The following is an 18,248-nucleotide window of genomic DNA, read 5'->3' as shown; positions in this document are numbered from 1 at the left end:
ATAAATAAATAAATAAATAAATGATAAATTTAGTTCACTGAGGCAAAGATTATTTAATTCATGAGATCCATATCTCTCTTTCCTAAGATATAAATCTATACCTCTTGCTTTTTTATTAGAAAAACCTATAGTTTTTTAATATGCTGAAACCTGAACCCTTGCCCAAGAGATTCTGATAGCAAGGTTTGTGGTGGGCTAGGTCTATAGTTTTGTTTTGTTTTCTTATTACAAGTGTGAAAGTTTCCACTTCTGAGAAGAATGCTGTAGGTTGTAGACTAGTGATCCCACTATTTCAGATTAAAAAAATACAGATAATTTATTAAAAACATATTTGAAGACATTAACTTGTTGTAGAAGCATTTAAAGAAAGTAAAATTCCAGGTTTAAAGGAGTCTTCTGTGTCTTTCTGGGCTAAAGATACAAACTAATGTCAGGCTCTCAAAGTACATTTCTAACTACTATATTCTACACCTAAAACCAATGCTAAATAATAATGAAAATAAACTGTAATTGAAAAAAATTAATTACAAAAAGTACATATGGTTTAGACCTAAAAAAATAGGGGAAAATGAGAGGTAAGTTGAGCTCTACCCATCCACACCACAGTTTAACCTCTGAGAATACTATAGTAATCAGATCATCACCCTCTCTGCATAACAAACTTTCTTAGTAGAAATTAACCTCTTTTGAAGTCAATGAAGGTCTTTTATATAAAATGAATATCTTAAAAAAATAAGTAAAGCATGTGAAGTGAGAAGACAATATAACCAATGATCAAAAGAATAATCAAATGCGATAACTTGGTTTACATGATCTAGATCAGGGGTCCCCAAACTACGGCCCGCGGGCCACATGCGGCCCCCTGAGGCCATTTATCTGGCCCCACCTCACTTCTGGAAGGGGCACCTCTTTCATAGGTGGTCAGTGAGAGGAGCATAGTTCCCATTGAAATACTGGTCAGTTTGTTGATTTAAATTTACTTGTTTGTTATTTTAAATATTGTATTTCTTCCTGTTTTGTTTTTTTACTTTAAAATAAGATATGTGCAGTGTGCATAGGGATTTGTTCATAGTTTTTTTTATAGTCCGGCCCTCCAACGGTCTGAGGGATGGTGAACTGGCCCCCTGTGTAAAAAGTTTGGGAACCCCTGATCTAGATATTGAGGTTACAGAAAATGGTGGAAAATATAAAAAACAAATGGATAAAAACTTTTGAAAAACATGTTTTTATTGTGTAAAGCAAGACAAATTTATATTGATTATATTTTGTATTATTTATTATTTTTAAATTTTATTTAGAAAATTAACTTTAACATGGTGACATTAATCAATAAGAATATTTTCAATGGAGAATCAAAGCATATAAAAACAAAAATAATAAATGAGATAACTTTGAACTGAAAATTACAAAATCTAGAATTAAAATGTTTTTTTTATTTCTTTTGTTTCTTTTTATTTTTAATGAATTTATTTTGGTGATATTGGTTAATAAAATTATATAGGTTTCAGGTGTACAATTCTATATTGTATATTGTATTATGTGTTCACTATACTGAAATGAGTCTACTTTCTTCACCATTTATCACCCTATACGCACTTCTATCACATCCTACCCCTCTTTCCCTCTGGTAATCACCATATTGCTTAATCTCTTCACATTTTTCAATCCCAACCCCCTCCCTTCTGACAGCTGTCAGTCTGTTCACTATATCCATCAGTCTGTTTCTAATTTGTTTATAGTTATTTTTTTCATTAAATTCCACATATGAGTGAAATCATATGGTACTTGACTTTCTCCGTCTTATTTTACTTAGCATAATGCTCTCCAGGTCCACCAATGGCATCACAAAGGGTAATTTTCTCTCTTCTATGGCCAAGTAGTATTCAACTGTGTAAATGTACCACAGCTTTTTTATCCACTCATTTACTGATGAACACTTAGGCTGTTTCCAAATCTTGGTTATTGAAATAATGCTTCAATTAAGATAGAGGTGCACATATTCTTTTGGATTGTTCTTTTGGGAATCTTAGGCTATATTTCCAGAAATGGAATCACTGGGTCATAGGGCAGTTTTATTTTTAATTTTTTGAGAAAACTTTATAATGCCTTCCACAGTAACTTCACTAATCTTCATTGCCATCAACAAATCTGACAAGTGTTAGAATATATCTCTTTGTAATTTTTTTTTTTTTCATTTTTCCGAAGCTGGAAATGGGGAGGCAGTCAGACAGACTCCTGCATGCACCCGACCAGGATCCACCCGGCATGCCCACCAGGGGGCGATGCTCTGCCCATCTGGGACGTCGCTCTGTTGCATCCAGAGACATCCTAGTGCCTGAGGCAGAGGCCACAGAGCCATCCTCAGTGCCCAGGCCATCTTTGCTCCAATGGAGCCTCAGCTGCAGGAGGGGAAGAGAGAGACAGAGAGGAAGGAGAGGGGGAGGGGTGGAGAAGCAGATGGGTGCTTCTCCTGTGTGCCCTGGCCGGGAATCGAACCCGGGACTCCCACATGCCAGGCCAGGGCTATCTCTTTGTAATTTTAATTTGCATTTCTCTGATGATTAGATGTTGAGGTTTTTCATATGTGTATTGGGCATCTGTATGTTCTCTTAGGAGAAGTGTCTATTTAGGTGTTTTGCCCACTTTATAAATGTTTGCTTGTTTGTTTTTTGGTATTGAGTTCTTTATAAACTTTGGATATTCACTCCTCAACAGATGTATTATTGGCAAATACTTTATCCCATTCAGTGGACTGTCTTTTTGTTTGTTGATGGTTTCCTATGCTGTGCAAAGACTTTTTAGTTTAATGTAGTTCCATTTGTTTAGTTTTTGTGTCACTTGCCCAAGACATTATATATAAAAAAAATACTGCTATGAATAAGGTCTGAAATTTTACTGCCTATGTGTTCTCTAGGATTTTTATAGTTGAAATTTAAAATGTAATTCTTTAATCTATTTTGAATTCATTATTATGTATGGTGTAAAAATGGTGGTCTATTTTTTTTTATCTGTCCAATTTTTTTAACACCATTTATTAAATAGACTATCATTACCCCATTGTATGTTCTTCCCTCCTTTGCAAATATTAATTAACTATAAAGGCATGGGTTTATTTCTGGGTTCTCTAGTCTATTCTATTTGTCTATACGTATGTCTGTTTTTATTCCAGTATCATGCTGTTTTGATTACTATGGCCTTGTAGTATAGTATGATATCAGATAATATGATTCCTTTAACTTTCTTCTTTCTGAAGATTGCTGTGGCTATTTGGCGTATTTTGTGGTTTCATATAAATTTTAGTAATATTTGTTCTAGTTCCTTGAAATGCACTGTTGGTATCTTATAGAGATTGCATTGAATCTAGATTGCTTTGGGTATTGTGAACATTTCAATTATCATGCATATGGTATATGCTTCCACTTATTTATCTTAAATTTCTTTCTTCAGTGTCATAATTTTCTGAGTATAGGTCTTTTACAAACTTGGATAAATTTATTCCTAAATATTTTATTTTTTAAAGCAACTATGAAGAAGATCATTTTCTTAATTTTCATTTCCTATGGTTCATTATTGGTGTATAAAAATGCAACTGATTTCTGGGTACTTATTTAGTAGCCTATTACTTTACTGAATTCATTTATCAATTCTAGCAATTTTTTGTGGAATTTTTAGGGTTCTCAATATATATTATCATGTCATCTGCAAATAATAATAGTTTTATTTTTTTCCACTTTGTTTACCATTTCTCTTCTTGCCTGATTTCTTTGGCTGGGAATTCCAGTACTATCTTGAATAAGACTGGTTAAAGCTGACATCCCTGTCTTGTTCTCAATCTTAACAGAAACACTTCTAGTTTTTGCCCATTTAGTATGATGTTGGTTGTGGGTTTGTAGTATATGCCTTTTATTACATTGAGGTATGTTCCTTCTATTCTCACTTTGCTGAGATATTTTATTATAAATCATTACTGATTTTATCAAATGCTTTTTCTGCATCTATTTATATAATCATATGGTTTTTATCTTTCATTTTTATCTTTGTGATGTATCATGTTTATTGCTTTGTGAATGTTGTACCAATCTTCATCCCTGGAATAAATCCTACCTGATCGGGGTGTATGATCTTTCTAATGTATTGCTAAATATTGTTTGCTACTTTTTTATGACTTTAGCATCTATATTCATTAGGAATTTTGAGTTAAAAATTATTTTCTATCTTTTTAGTGTCTTTATCTGGTTTTAAAATTATGATAATGCTGCCCTCATAAAATGAGCTTGAGAATCTTCTCTCCTCTTGAATTTTTGCAATAGTTTGAGAAGAATAGATACAGTGGTAACTTGAGTTACGAATTTAATTCATTTTGTAACGGAGCTTGTAAGGCAGTCAACTCGTATATCAAACTGCTGATACTGGACCCGTGTGCCAATGCGCCAACTAGCTGCAGCTTCTCAAATCACTACTCGTATCTTGAAATTTTGCTGGGATCTCGAACAAAAATATGGACCAAGTCGCAGCTCGTATCTTAAAAAATTTGTATGTTGGTCTGTTTGTATCTCAAGGTACCACTGTATTAGTTCTTTGAATGTTTTCTAAAATTCACCTGTGTAGCCATCTGGTCCAGGAATTTTGTTTTGGGAGGAGATTATTTTGTTTTTTATTACTCCTTCAGTTTCACTAGTTTTAATCTGTCAATTCAAATTCTCTGATTCTTCCTGATTTAGTTTTGGAAGCTTGTATGTATCTAGGAATTTATAAATTTTGTCCAGCTTGTCCAATATGTTGGCACATAGTTGTTCATAATATTTTATTACAATCCTAGGTATTGTAGGTGTCAGGTGTTACTTCTCCTCTTTCAGTCCTGATTTTATTTATTTAGGTCCTTTCTTTTTTTTTCTTGATAAGTCTGGTTAAAGGTTTGTCAATCTTATTTATGTTTTCAAAGGACCAACTCTTGGTTTCATTGATCTTTTGTATTTTTTTAGACTTTATTTTCTTTATCTCTGTTTTAATCACTATTTTTACCTTTCTCTATACACTTTAGGCTTTATTTGTTGTTCTTTTTTAAGTGTAAAGTTAGGTTATTTATTTGAGATTTGTCTTGTTATTTTTTTTTTTTTTTTTGGAGTTAGGCCTGGGGTGCTATAAATTTCTCTTTTAAAACTTCTTTCACTATATCTGAAGATTTTGGGTTGTTGTGTTCTCATTTTTACTTGTTTCAAGGTATCTTTTGATTTATTCCTTGATAACCTTGTTAACTCATTCATTGTTTAGTAAAATGTTATTCAGCCTCTCATGTTTTAGTGTGTTTTTCAGTTTCTTTTCTTGTTGATTTTTAGTTTTATACTGTATGGTCAGAGAAGATGCTTGATATGATTTCAATCTTCTTAAATTTATTGAGACTTGTTTTTTATCCTAAATTGTGGTTTATCCTAGAAAATGTTCCATGTGCACCTGAATAGAGTGTATCTTCTGCTGCTTTAGGGTGAAATGCTCTGAAGATATCAATCAATTAAATCCAGGTGATTTAGTATATCATTTAAGGCCACTGTTTTCTTATTGATTTTCTGTCTGGAAGATATGTCCACTGACGTCAATAGGGTGTTGAAAATCCCCTACTATGTCTGTATTACTGTCACTCTCTTCTTTTATTTCCCTCAAGATTTGCTTTACATATTTAGGTGCTCTATTTTGGGTGCATTAATGATTACTATAATTATATCCACTTGTGGATTGTTTCCTTTATTGTTATATAATATTCTTCTTTGTCTTTTACTGTAGAATTTGTTTTAAAGTCTATTTTGTCAGACACAAGTATTGCTACTTTAGCTTTTTCCTTTTATTTGTATAAAATATATTTTTTTCCCATTCCTTTACTCTTATACTGTATCTTTCACTCTTCTTAAGATAGGTTCTTGTAAATAGCACATATATGGATCTTACTTTCTTATTCATTCAGCCACCTTATGTCTTTTGATTGGAGCATTTAAGCCACTTACATTTAAATTGATTATTGATAATTTATTGCTATTTTATTTTTTAAATTATGTTTCTCTGTTCTTTTCTCCAAATACCTTATGGTTTAATTTGACTAAAAATCAGGATTTAAAAATAAATCAGATAGAGCAGAACATAAGACTAATACATTATAATGTTATGGACTATAACAAGTTTGTGATTTTTACATCTGAAGCTCACAAGCTAGTCTGTTGCTATTTAATGAATGCTTGCAGAAGACAGCTTTAATTCAGAGGCAAATATTTTATTATTCATAGCCTAAGAGATATCATGAACAACATTTTTGTGTTGGTTCTTGATGCTTGCCACATCCCAACATTAATGCAGAATGGATCTCTACACACAAGGCACAAATAGCACATTGTATTTCATGAGGTCAACATTGATCTGAAAAGATTCACCACTATTACTGAATGCAGAAATAACCTTGATATTTGTTTATGGGTAGATGATATCTTAGCCCTCAATGTTGCTTACTGGAAACACAACCCAGGGATCTAAGACAAACAGCATTCAGAGTCTTACATTTTTGGCATGTTCAGCAAGAACATGCAAGGATGCTCAGGGCCAATGGTGGAAATGTGGTAAAATAGCAGAGGATGAAGCACATTAAAAAATAAATAAAGAGTGAATAAACATAACTGAATAAAACTTAGACAAAACAATAATTATAATATATTATAAATATATATATTTTTTACTTTTACACACTTATTTATTTCATCATTTACAGAAGTTTCTACATCCATATGAAAGATTATTGAACATATATCTGAAAAAATTTCTTGTATGTTAATGGACTTATGCTACCTGTAAGAATTTAGACTCAGTTATAGGGAACCACTAGTCAATAGCTGAATTATGCAACAAAGTCTTCATTTCTCTCTCTTTTTTCTTTAAATTACAGTTGACATAACAATATTATATTAGTTTCAGGTGTACAACATAGTGATCAGATGTTTATATAACTTTTGAAGTGATTACCCAATAAACCTAGTTCCCGTATGATATTATACTAGTTATTGTAATACTACTGACTTCATTTACTGTATAATATTTTACATCTCCATGACAATTTGTAACTACTAATTTGTACTTTTTCATCTTTTCCCCTTCTTCACCCATCCCTCTTTCCCCTTTCCATCTGGCAACCATCAAAATGTTCTCTGTATCTGAATTTGTTTTTATTCTAAGAGTCTTATGAGAGCTCCCTTGTGTGAAACTAATTACTTTTGACTTGCTACTTTGAAGATTTTCTCTTTGTTTTTAACCTGTGCCATTTTAATTATGATGTGTTTTGATAGGGCCTCATCAGATTCACATCTTTGGGATTCTTTGCACTTCCTGGACTTATATGTCTCTTTTCTTCACCAGGTTAGGAGAGTTTTCAATCATTATTTTCTCAAATATGTTTTCAATTCTTTGCTCTCTCTTTTCTCCTCTGTACCCTATGTTGTCCCAGAATCCCCTTAAACTGTCATCATTTTCTAAATTCATTTTTCTTTTTACTGTTCTGTTTGGGTGTATTTTGATTCCTTGTCTACCAAATCACTGATCTGATCCTCTGCTTTATCTATTCTACTGTTAATTGCCTTTAATGTATTCTTTATTTCAGTAACTGTAGACCTTATTTCTGTTCCATTCTTATTTTGTGTTTTCTATCTTCATGTTTATGTTTTCTATATCTTTTTTAAAGTTATCGCTAGGACCAGTGGGTGTGGTTATCAGTATTTTGAACTCCGAATCTGGGAGATTGATCATTTCCATTTGTTTAGTTCTATTTCTGGAGTTTTTTGTGTTCGTTCATTTGTAATATATTTCTTTGTTTCTTCATTTGGCTGCCTCCTTGTGTTTATTTTTATGTATTAAGTATAATTGTTATGACTAACAATCTTGGTAGAGTGACCTTATGAAGTAGATGAGACAAGTGAAGACAAGTGATGCAAACTCCTTGGTCACTCAATGTGGGGGCTCCAGATGTGCTCCTTGTGTGTCTTATACGAGCTCTCCTGTTTTAATTGTTGTTGGCACACCAAAGGGGGGTTTGTTCCTTAAGCTGACTTGTGAAGACTGTTGAAGACTGCTGTGGATGGGGCTTTTGTCCAGGAACTCATCCTACAGAGCAGAATTTGTTTTAACCTGCTAAGTCTTACCCTTAAGTGTGTCCTCTGTGAAGGTGATTAGGTGTTGTTCTGGTGTGGTCTAAAGCTGGGCACCAGGTGTGTTGGTTCTTAAAGCCCACAGGTTGTTGCAGGCCAAGGTCAGCTACTGCCTGTCTCCTGCCTGGGCCACTTAATATGAACTACTACGATCAGCAGATGGTTGACACTGTGCCAGATTTAGAGTTGCCTCCGACAGGGTAAGCTATCAAATGAGTCTGGCTGATGGGCTTGGGCTGCTAAACAAGAGGTACAAGAAACAGAGACCAGCTGCAGTTTGCTTGGGATTTGTAAACCTTTGAGAGATTTTAGAAATTTCCACAGCATGAACCAAGACAGGTCATTTGTGTAAAAAAGCCACTAGAAGTGGCTTGGGTGGGTCTGCAAGTTGGGTAGGGCAGGGTCTCAGGGAATCATAAGGATGAGGGAAATGGTGTTAGGTTGGTGGAGACACAGATATAGTTTCTACCCGCACTTGCAAGGGTAGGGCTCTTTCTGGGAGAAAGCTGCCCCTCCATCCCTTGCCCTGAAACCAGACAATTTATTTCCTTGCTACATGTTCCTGGCACCTTTTGAGCTGCTATCCTAGCACTGGAGCTCCGAAGGAATGGGTCTTTCAGAAAGGAATTTGATGTGCAAGTCTTTTAAGAGGAACTACAGAGATTCCAGGAGCCCTCCATCTCACTCAGCCACATTCTCGGCTGTTTTTATAGCCGTATGTTGTGATTTCTCTTCTTCCTGGCACTGGAACCTTGGGCTGGGGAGGCTGGTGTGGGGCTGAGACCCCTTATACCTCAGCAGGGACTTCCAAAACTGAAATATCCCTCTCAGTTTTTAATTGCCACACATGAGTGTGCAATCAGCTCTTTCAGCATCTCTGTCCCTCTTGTTTGTCTTGACCTGGATTTTTCTGTATATGTGTAGTTATAGTACTTCACTTCTATAATTGTTAAGCTAGAATTCAGGTAGTTCTCAATGATAGATGTTCTGTAGTATAGTTGTAATTTGATGTGGTTGTGGAAGGAGGCAAGTACAGTGTTTACCTACTCCGTCATCTTCACAGGAACATCAATATTTTATGAATTTTAAAATAGAGAAGTGGTCAATAGTAGGTTTAAAGTTTTGAATTTTCAAAACACAGAGTTTATTCATGTATTATTATTTATTGATTACTGTATTATTTTCCCATGCAAACAGCTATAAACCTACTTTTGTCTCACCCTGTATATGTAGAACAAAAATGAATAACTACAAAAATGTAAAAGATCGAAAAGAAAAAAACACTTTCATTTTTCTGACTCAAGTATTTCCATTTGTCAGCAAATAGCAAAATAATTTTTATTATGCTGTTGTTAAGGGTGCATGATATAATTTCTAAAGTAAACACTAAAATAATATATTATTAACAAATTATTAAAAGCCACTAATATTCCATTTGTGGCATAGTAAGCCCTTACATGCAGATCTCCATAAAAAAACTAAAATGCACCATTAATTAGGAAAATTTCTTAGAACAAAATGCATAAATCAATTATTGTTTAATTATTATTAATAAAAAAGTAAAAGAATAAATTTTTGATAAAGGAAAAGAAGTTTTAAGAAAATTGTAGGACTGAGAGAGATTTGGCCAAAGAAGAGGCAGGAGAGGGTCCTGAACTGCTGTGGCTTGAAGGGGGGGACGTGAGCCAGGGGATTGGGGGTGGCCTCCGGGAACTGAGACCGCCCCCAGCTGACAGCCAGCAATAAGACAGGGACCTCAGTCTTGCCGTCACATGGAAATGGGCTCCTCCAACAACCTGAGTGAACCTGGAAACTGAGTGTCCCCAGATCTTCCAGTGAGGAACAACGCCCAGCCAACACCTTGAACTTGGACTTTCCCCTTCCCCCCAGCAGAGACACCAGACAGGCCTGCTGGGCCTCTGACCTGCAGAACGGTAAGGTAATGACCTTGCCTTGTTTAAAGCCACTAAATGGGGGGAGACAAGATGGCGCTGGAGTAGGCGGACGCACCAGCATCTACCTCCCAGAACCAATGTGGATTACAAACTAATTTTATGAACTATCAGCTGGAAAAACCAACTTTGGACTAAACTAAAAGGACTCTTCAACCCAGGAACGCTGAAGAAGCCACCCAGAGACTGGTAGGAAAAGCGGAAACGCGGAGAGGGCTGCCCAGCTTCTCGGAGCGAAGGGCAGCAGGGAGAGACTCGCGTGGCGGGAAGTGAGTTTAGCAGAGGGGAAAGGGTCCAGAGCCCAGGAACAAAGCCCCAGCCTGCCGCCCCAGAGCCCAGAAGAAGCGTAAGGACAGTATTTAGCTGGAAACAAGTCAGGATACTGTTTGTGAGAGAGTCTGATTTCTCAGACCCAGGATCCTTCTTAAAGGGACCACGCAGAACATCTCTCTCACAAACACTCACCCGGGGCTCCTGGGGAGGGGAGGAGAGAGGAGAAAACCACAGTAACAGGAAGAGAGTGCAATCTAGGAGGCATAGGGAGAAACATTTTGAGAGATAGCCACCCTAACCCCTGGGACGAGGCACTCCCCAAAGCTGAAGTGAATATTTCCCCCGGAAACAGCAATACCAGCAAAGGGAAGCAGGAGAGCAGCCAAACAAGCACCCCCGCAGCATTCAGAGCAGAGTCGCATAGAAGGAGGGAGCTTTCGGGTCTACAGTAGTGAGTCTTAGGGTCCGAGCTGCAACGCCCCCACCCACGCGGCTGAGGGCGCACCGGAGAGCGGGCGGCAGCGGGAGACAAAAGCGCAGTTCTGCTGGCAGGGGCGGAAGCCGGCTGGCCACCAGTGGGCTCAGGTGTGAGCTCAATCTTGCCCGGCTAGGGAGAAGGGGGCGTGCAAAAGCTTCAAGCTCAGCTGTCGGCAGCCTGTAATCCAGCCTCAGGGAGAAGGGTGGGAAACCCAGAAAGGGTAGAAACCAGCCCCGGGGCAAGGGCAGAGAAGCACATCCTTGCCCCACCCGTGCAACCCAGGCTTGCGGTCTGACTTGGTAGCCGGCTCCTCCCGCGAGGGTGGAGCCAAAAGCCCAGAAGAGGCGGAGTTGCGCTACGAAGCTGAGCTTGGGCGCGCAGCCCTGCCTGGCGGTAGAGCCAAGGCTAGCAGCTGTTCCTTGAGTGGGATCATCCTGCAAAGGCAGGGCGAAAGCTCGGAAACAGGCGGAGACCCGCAGCTGAGCAAAGGTGCTCGCCAGTGCCCTCAGGACCGAGCATAACGTCACACACGGGGGCGGGGCAAAGGCCATAGCCACCAACCCTTGTGCACCCGAGCACGTGATCACAGCCACTCTTGTGAAGAGAAAATGCGGAGGCAGAGAAATACAACACAAATAAACCAAGAGAAATCCCCAGAAAAGGACCTAAGTGAATCAGATATAACCAAATTACCAGAGGCAGAGTTTAAAATAACGATTGTTAGGATGCTCAAAGATATTAGAACCACCATAGATGGCCATTACGAAAACCTAAATAAAGAGATAACAAATATAAAAAAGGACATTGAAATAATAAAAAAGAATCAGTCAGAAATGACAAATACAATATCTGAAATAAAGAATACAATGGAAGGAATTAAAAGCAGGATGGATGAAGCAGAGAATCGAATCAGTGAGTTAGAGGACACAATAAATAAAGGCATGGAAGCAGAGCAGAAAAAAGAAAAGAGACTCAAAAAGTCTGAGGAAACTCTAAGAGAGCTCTGTGACAACATGAAGAGAAATAACATCCGCATCATAGGGGTTCCTGAAGAAGAAGAGAAAGAACAAGGGATAGAGACTTTGTTCAAACATATTATAACGGAAAACTTCCCCCAATTAAGGCAGGAAAACATTTCACATGTTCAGGAAGCACAGAGAACTCCATTAAGGAGAAACCCAAAGAAACCAACACCAAGACACATCATAATTAAATTACCAAAGCTAAATGATAAAGAGAAAATATTAAAAGCTGCTAGAGAAAAAAAGACTATCACCTACAAAGGAGCCCCCATAAGGATGACTTCTGACTTCTCAACAGAAACACTTGAGGCCAGAAGGGAATGGCAAGAAATATTCAAAGTAATGCAGAAGAAGAACCTACAACCAAGACTACTTCATCCAGCAAGGCTATCATTTAAAATTGAAGGAGAAATAAAAAGCTTTACAGACAAAAAAAAACTCAAGGATTTCACTGCAACCAAACCAAGGCTGCAAGAAATGCTAAGGGACCTGTGGTAAACAGATCAAAGGAAAAAAAGAATATAGCAAAAGAGAAAAACAGTTTTAAAGAAAAAAAATGGCAATAAACAATTACATATCAGTAATAACCTTAAATGTTAATGGATTAAATGATCCGATCAAGAGACATAGGGTAGCTGCGTGGATAAGAAAACAGGACCCATACATATGCTGTCTACAAGAGACACACCTTAAATCAAAAGATGCACACAGACTGAAGATAAAAGGATGAAAAAAAATATTTCACGCAAATGGAAATGAAAAAAAAGCTGGGGTAGCAATACGTATATCAGACAAAACGGACTTTAGAACAAAGACCATAGTTAGAGATAAAGAAGGTCACTACATAATGATAAAGGGAGCAATCCAAAAGGAAGATATAACCATTATAAATATCTATGCACCTAATATAGGAGCACCTAAATATATAAAGCAGACTTTGATGGACTTAAAGGGCGAGATCAACAGCAATACTATAATAGTAGGAGATTTCAATACCCCATTAACATCATTAGATAGATCCTCAAGAAAGAAAATTAACAAAGAAACAGCAGACTTAAAGGACATATTAGATGAACTTGATTTAATAGATATCTTCAGAACCTTTCACCCTAAAACAGCAAAATATAAATTCTTTTCAAGCGCTCATGGTACATTCTCTAGAATAGACCACATGTTAGGGCACAAAAGCAGTCTCAACATATTTAAGAAGATTGAAATCATATCGAGCACTTTCTCTGATCACAATGGCATTAAACTAGAAATCAACCACAATAGAAAAATTGAAAAACATTCAAACACTTGGAAACTAAATAGCATGTTATTAAACAATGAATGGGTTAACATTGAGATCAAAGATGAAATTAAAAAATTCCTAGAAACAAACGATAATGAGCATACATCAACTCAAAATTTATGGGACACAGCAAAAGCAGTCCTGAGAGGGAAGTTTATAGCATTACAGGCATACCTCAAGAAGCTAGAAAAAGCTCAAATAAACAACTTAACCCTGCATCTAAAAGAACTAGAAAAAGAACAACAAGTAAAGCCCAGAGCTAGTAGAAGGAAGGAAATAATAAAGATCAGAGCAGAAATAAATGACATAGAGGCTAAAGAAATAATACAGAGGATCAATGAAACCAGGAGCTGGTTCTTTGAAAAGGTAAACAAGATCGATGAACCTTTAACAAGACTCACCAAGAAAAAAAGAGAGAGGACTCAAATAAATAAAATTAGAAATGAGAGTGGAGAAATAACAACTGACACAACAGAAATACAAAATATTGTAAGAAAATATTATGAAGAACTGTACGCCAAAAAACTAGACAACCTAGATGAAATGGACAGATTCCTTGAATCATATAATCTTCCAAAAATCAATCTGGAGGAATCAGAAAACCTAAACAGACCAATTACAACAAATGAGATTGAAACAGCTATAAAAAAACTCCCAAAAAAGAAAAGTCCTGGGCCTGATGGCTTCACAAGTGAATTCTACCAAATATTCAAAGAAGAACTAACTCCTATCCTTCTCAAGCTATTTCAAAAAATTCAAGAGGAAGGAAGACTTCCAAACTCCTTTTATGAGGCAAGCATAATTCTGATTCCAAAACCAGGCAAAGACAACACAAAAAAAGAAAATTATAGGCCAATATCCCTGATGAACTTAGATGCAAAAATCCTCAATAAAATATTAGCAAACCGGATCCAGCAATATATGGAAAAAATCATACACCATGATCAAGTAGGATTTATTCTTGGGAGGCAAGGCTGGTACAATATTCGCAAATCAATCAATGTGATTCATCACATAAACAAAAGAAAGGAGAAAAACCACATGATAATTTCAATAGATGCAGAAAAAGCATTTGATAAAGTCCAGCACCCATTCATGATCAAAACTCTCAGCAAAGTGGGAATACAGGGAACATACCTCAACATGATAAAGGCCATCTATGACAAACCCACAGCCAACATCATACTCAATGGGCAAAAATTAAAAGCAATCCCCTTAAGATCAGGAACAAGGCAGGGGTGCCCCCTTTCACCACTCTTATTCAACATAGTTCTGGAAGTCCTCGCCACAGCAATCAGACAAGAAAAAGAAATAAAAGGCATCCAAATTGGAAAAGAAGAAGTAAAACTATCATTATTTGCAGATGACATGATATTGTATATAGAAAACCCTAAAGTCTCAGTCAAAAAACTACTAGACTTGATAAAAGAATTTGGCAAGGTGGCAGGATATAAAATCAATACTCAGAAATCAGAGGCATTTTTATACACTAATAATGAACTGTCAGAAAGAGAAATCAGGGAATCAATCCCCTTTACCATTGCAACCAAAAAAATAAAGTACCTAGGAATAAATCTAACCAAGGAGATTAAAGACTTGTACTCGGAAAATTATAAAACATTGATAAAAGAAATCAGGGAAGATACGAATAAGTGGAGGCATATACCGTGCTCATGGTTAGGAAGAATAAACATCATTAAAATGTCTATATTACCCAAAGCAATTTATAAATTCAATGCAATACCAATGAAAATACCAATGACTTACTTCAAAGATATAGAACACATATTCCAAAAATTTATATGGAACCAAAAAAGAACACGAATAGCCTCAGCAAGCCTGAAAAGGAAGAAAAAAGCAGGAGGTATCACACTTCCAGATATCAAGTTATATTATAAGGCCATTGTACTTAAAACAGCATGGTACTGGCATAAGAACAGGCACATAGATCAATGGAACAGAACAGAGAACTCAGAAATAAACCCACAGCTCTACGGACAACTGATATTTGACAAAGGAGGTAAGACAATACAATGGAGTAAAGACAGCCTCTTCAACAAATGGTGTTGGGAAAACTGGACAGCTACATGCAAAAAAATGAAACTAGACCACCAACTTACACCACTGACAAAAATAAACTCAAAATGGATAAGAGACTTGAATGTAAGCCGTGAAACCATAAGCATCTTAGAAGAAAACATAGGCAGTAAGCTCTCTGACATCTCTCGCAGCAACATATTTGCTGATTTGTCTCCACAGGCAAGTGAAATAAAAGACAGGATAAACAAATGGGACTTTATCAAACTAAAAAGCTTCTGCACAGCTAAAGACAATAAGAACAGAATAAAAAGACAAACTACACAATGGGAGAATATATTTGACATAGTGTCTGATAAGGGGCTAATAACTAAAATTTATAAAGAACTTGTAAAACTTAATCCAATCCAAAAATGGGCAAAAGAAATGAATAGACACTTCTCCAAAGAGGACACACAGATGGCCAATAGGCATATGAAAAAATGTTCAACATCACTAATGATTAGAGAAATGCAAATTAAAACCACAATGAGATATCACCTCACACCAGTCAGAATGGTGCTCATCAATAAAATAACACAGAATAAGTGCTGGCGAGGATGTGGAGAAAAGGGAACCCTCCTGCACTGCTGGTGGGAATGCAGACTGGTGCAGCCACTGTGGAAAACAGTATGGAGATTCCTCAAGAAATTAAAAATCGAACTGCCTTTTGACCCAGCTATACCACTGTTAGGAATATACCCCAAGAATACCATAGCACTGTTTGAAAATAAGAAATGCACCCCCATGTTTATGGCAGCATTGTTCACAATAGCAAAGATTTGGAAACAGCCCAAGTGTCCATCAGAGGACGAGTGGCTTAAAAAGTTTTGGTATATATATACTATGGAATACTACTCAGCCATAAGAAATGATGACATAGGTCTTTTACAACAACATGGATGGGCCTTGATAACATTATACTGAGTGAAAGAAGTAAATCAGAAAAAAACTAAGAACTATATGTTTCCATACATAGGTGGGACATAAAGATGAGACTCAGAGACATGAACAACAGTGTTGGGGTTACAGGGTGGGGGGGAGGAGAGGGAGGGTGTTGGGGGAGGGGAGGGGCACAAAGATCATGGCTTTACAGCATTTGCCATATTCCCCCCTTAATCTACAGACAGCAAATATTTACGTATGGTGTTTCCACTATAAAGACTGCTGTCTTAGGGACAAATGCTGATAAACTATTTCAGCAGTTCCTCCTTCTTCAAAGACTTATAAGTAAACATAGAGCTCCATGTTTCATAGGACATACTCAAGCTCACTCCATGCTCCCTGGAGCTTTAGCACAAGGGAATGACCCCCCCCCCTTTTTTGTGGGTTTTTTTTTCTTTTTTTTAGTATTTTTTCTTTTATTTATTTATTTTTTGTATATTTCTGAGGATGGGGATGGGGAGGCAGTCAGACAGACTCCTGCATGCGCCTGACTGGGATCCACCTGGCATGCCTACCGGGAGGAATGCTCTGCCCATCTGGGATGTTGCTCTGTTACAACCGGAGCCATTCTAGCGACTGGGGCGGGGGCCATGGGGCCATCCTTAGTGCCCAGGGTGGATTTGCTCTGGTGGAGCCTTGGCTGTGGGCGGGAGGAGGGGGGCCGGGAGGAAGGAGAGGGGAGGGAGTGGAGAGGTAGATGGGCGCTTCTCCTGTGTGCTCTGGCCGGGAATTGAACCCAGGAATCCTGCACACCAGGCCAATGACTCCGACGGGTCTACCATATCATGCTTTTTACTTAAAAAAAAAAATTTATATTTCTTTTGAATACTGATGAACAGGAGACACCAAATCTTTTTCGCCTGCAAACTACTACCTTCTTTATTAGATCTAGCTAATAATACTGTTCTGTCTTTTTTCCAAATAGCTCCAGATATATGGAAAAGATTTATATAGGCAGATGGGGATCCTCAAACCCCTCAGCGAGATCTTCTGAGAATGGCTCTTAAGATACCTAGAGGCAGAAAAAGCCCAATAGAGATCAGGGGGAACTACCAGCTTTTAGGATACACCCTTAAAGGCTCCAACACCCCAAAGGGGTCTCATAGGATGCCATCTGGGTCCTGCTTCAATAGTGGAAAGGAAGGTCATTGAGCTAAAGCCTGCCAGGCTTACACGCCTCTGCTGTGAGGAAACAGGGACACTGGAAGGTGGGCTTCCCCCTCGCTCCTCTAAGGGAGGGTTCAGTCTCTTCCAGCCCTGCTCCAGCCACCTATGACCTAACTTTGCCCAGAAAGCTGGGGTTTGCCACTGAAGGCTGAAGGTGCCCAGGGCCGTCGGCCCCATCTACGACACTGTGGACGAGCCTAGGGTATTTCTTCCAAGAAGCAGGTAAACTGATCTCATTCGCACAAGGGCCACTTAACTAGGTCTTGCCTGAATAGTCAGGTTTTTTATTCTTCCCTCAAAGATCTCTGTTGTGGGTGTTGATAGTCCTATTTTCTGCTGCTTTGCTTAATATATAGTGTTTCCTTTATCCCTCCTACCTCAATGCCCCACTCATATTTCAGGCTGGGACCTACTCTTAATTTAGAGCTCTCTTTCCTCCTTTTGCCAACTTGTATTATGAATTTACCTTTGCCACCCAGCTTAGTGTATCCCAAGGTTCTCTTTACCAGGCCACAGTCACAGAGCTCCAGGGAAAAGCAACCTGGTCTCAACTCTCCAGGCAGAGGAGAACAGGAGCTCCATATCCACGCATGCTGCAAATGGCTTTTTCCAGTCTACCTGAATCATTACCAGGTAGAAGCAGCGGTCATTGGGACTTGGACATGAGCTGCAAAGTATAGAATGGTGACAACAATTCCAGTGCCATGCGGACTTTTCCTGTGGGGAACTTTCCTGGACTCCTGCTCCCTGTGACAGCTCCTAACAGACTGAACTGTGGTTGGGTTGCATTTTTCAGGGATTTGGCATGGTGATGGGGTCAACTTGGACTTGGGGAACATGTTAAGGACACTACTCATTTATGGATTC

This window comes from Saccopteryx leptura, chromosome 5, assembly GCF_036850995.1.
Source record: "Saccopteryx leptura isolate mSacLep1 chromosome 5, mSacLep1_pri_phased_curated, whole genome shotgun sequence".
In the NCBI taxonomy this organism is placed as follows: domain Eukaryota; kingdom Metazoa; phylum Chordata; class Mammalia; order Chiroptera; family Emballonuridae; genus Saccopteryx; species Saccopteryx leptura.
This window is presented reverse-complemented; position numbering follows the sequence as displayed.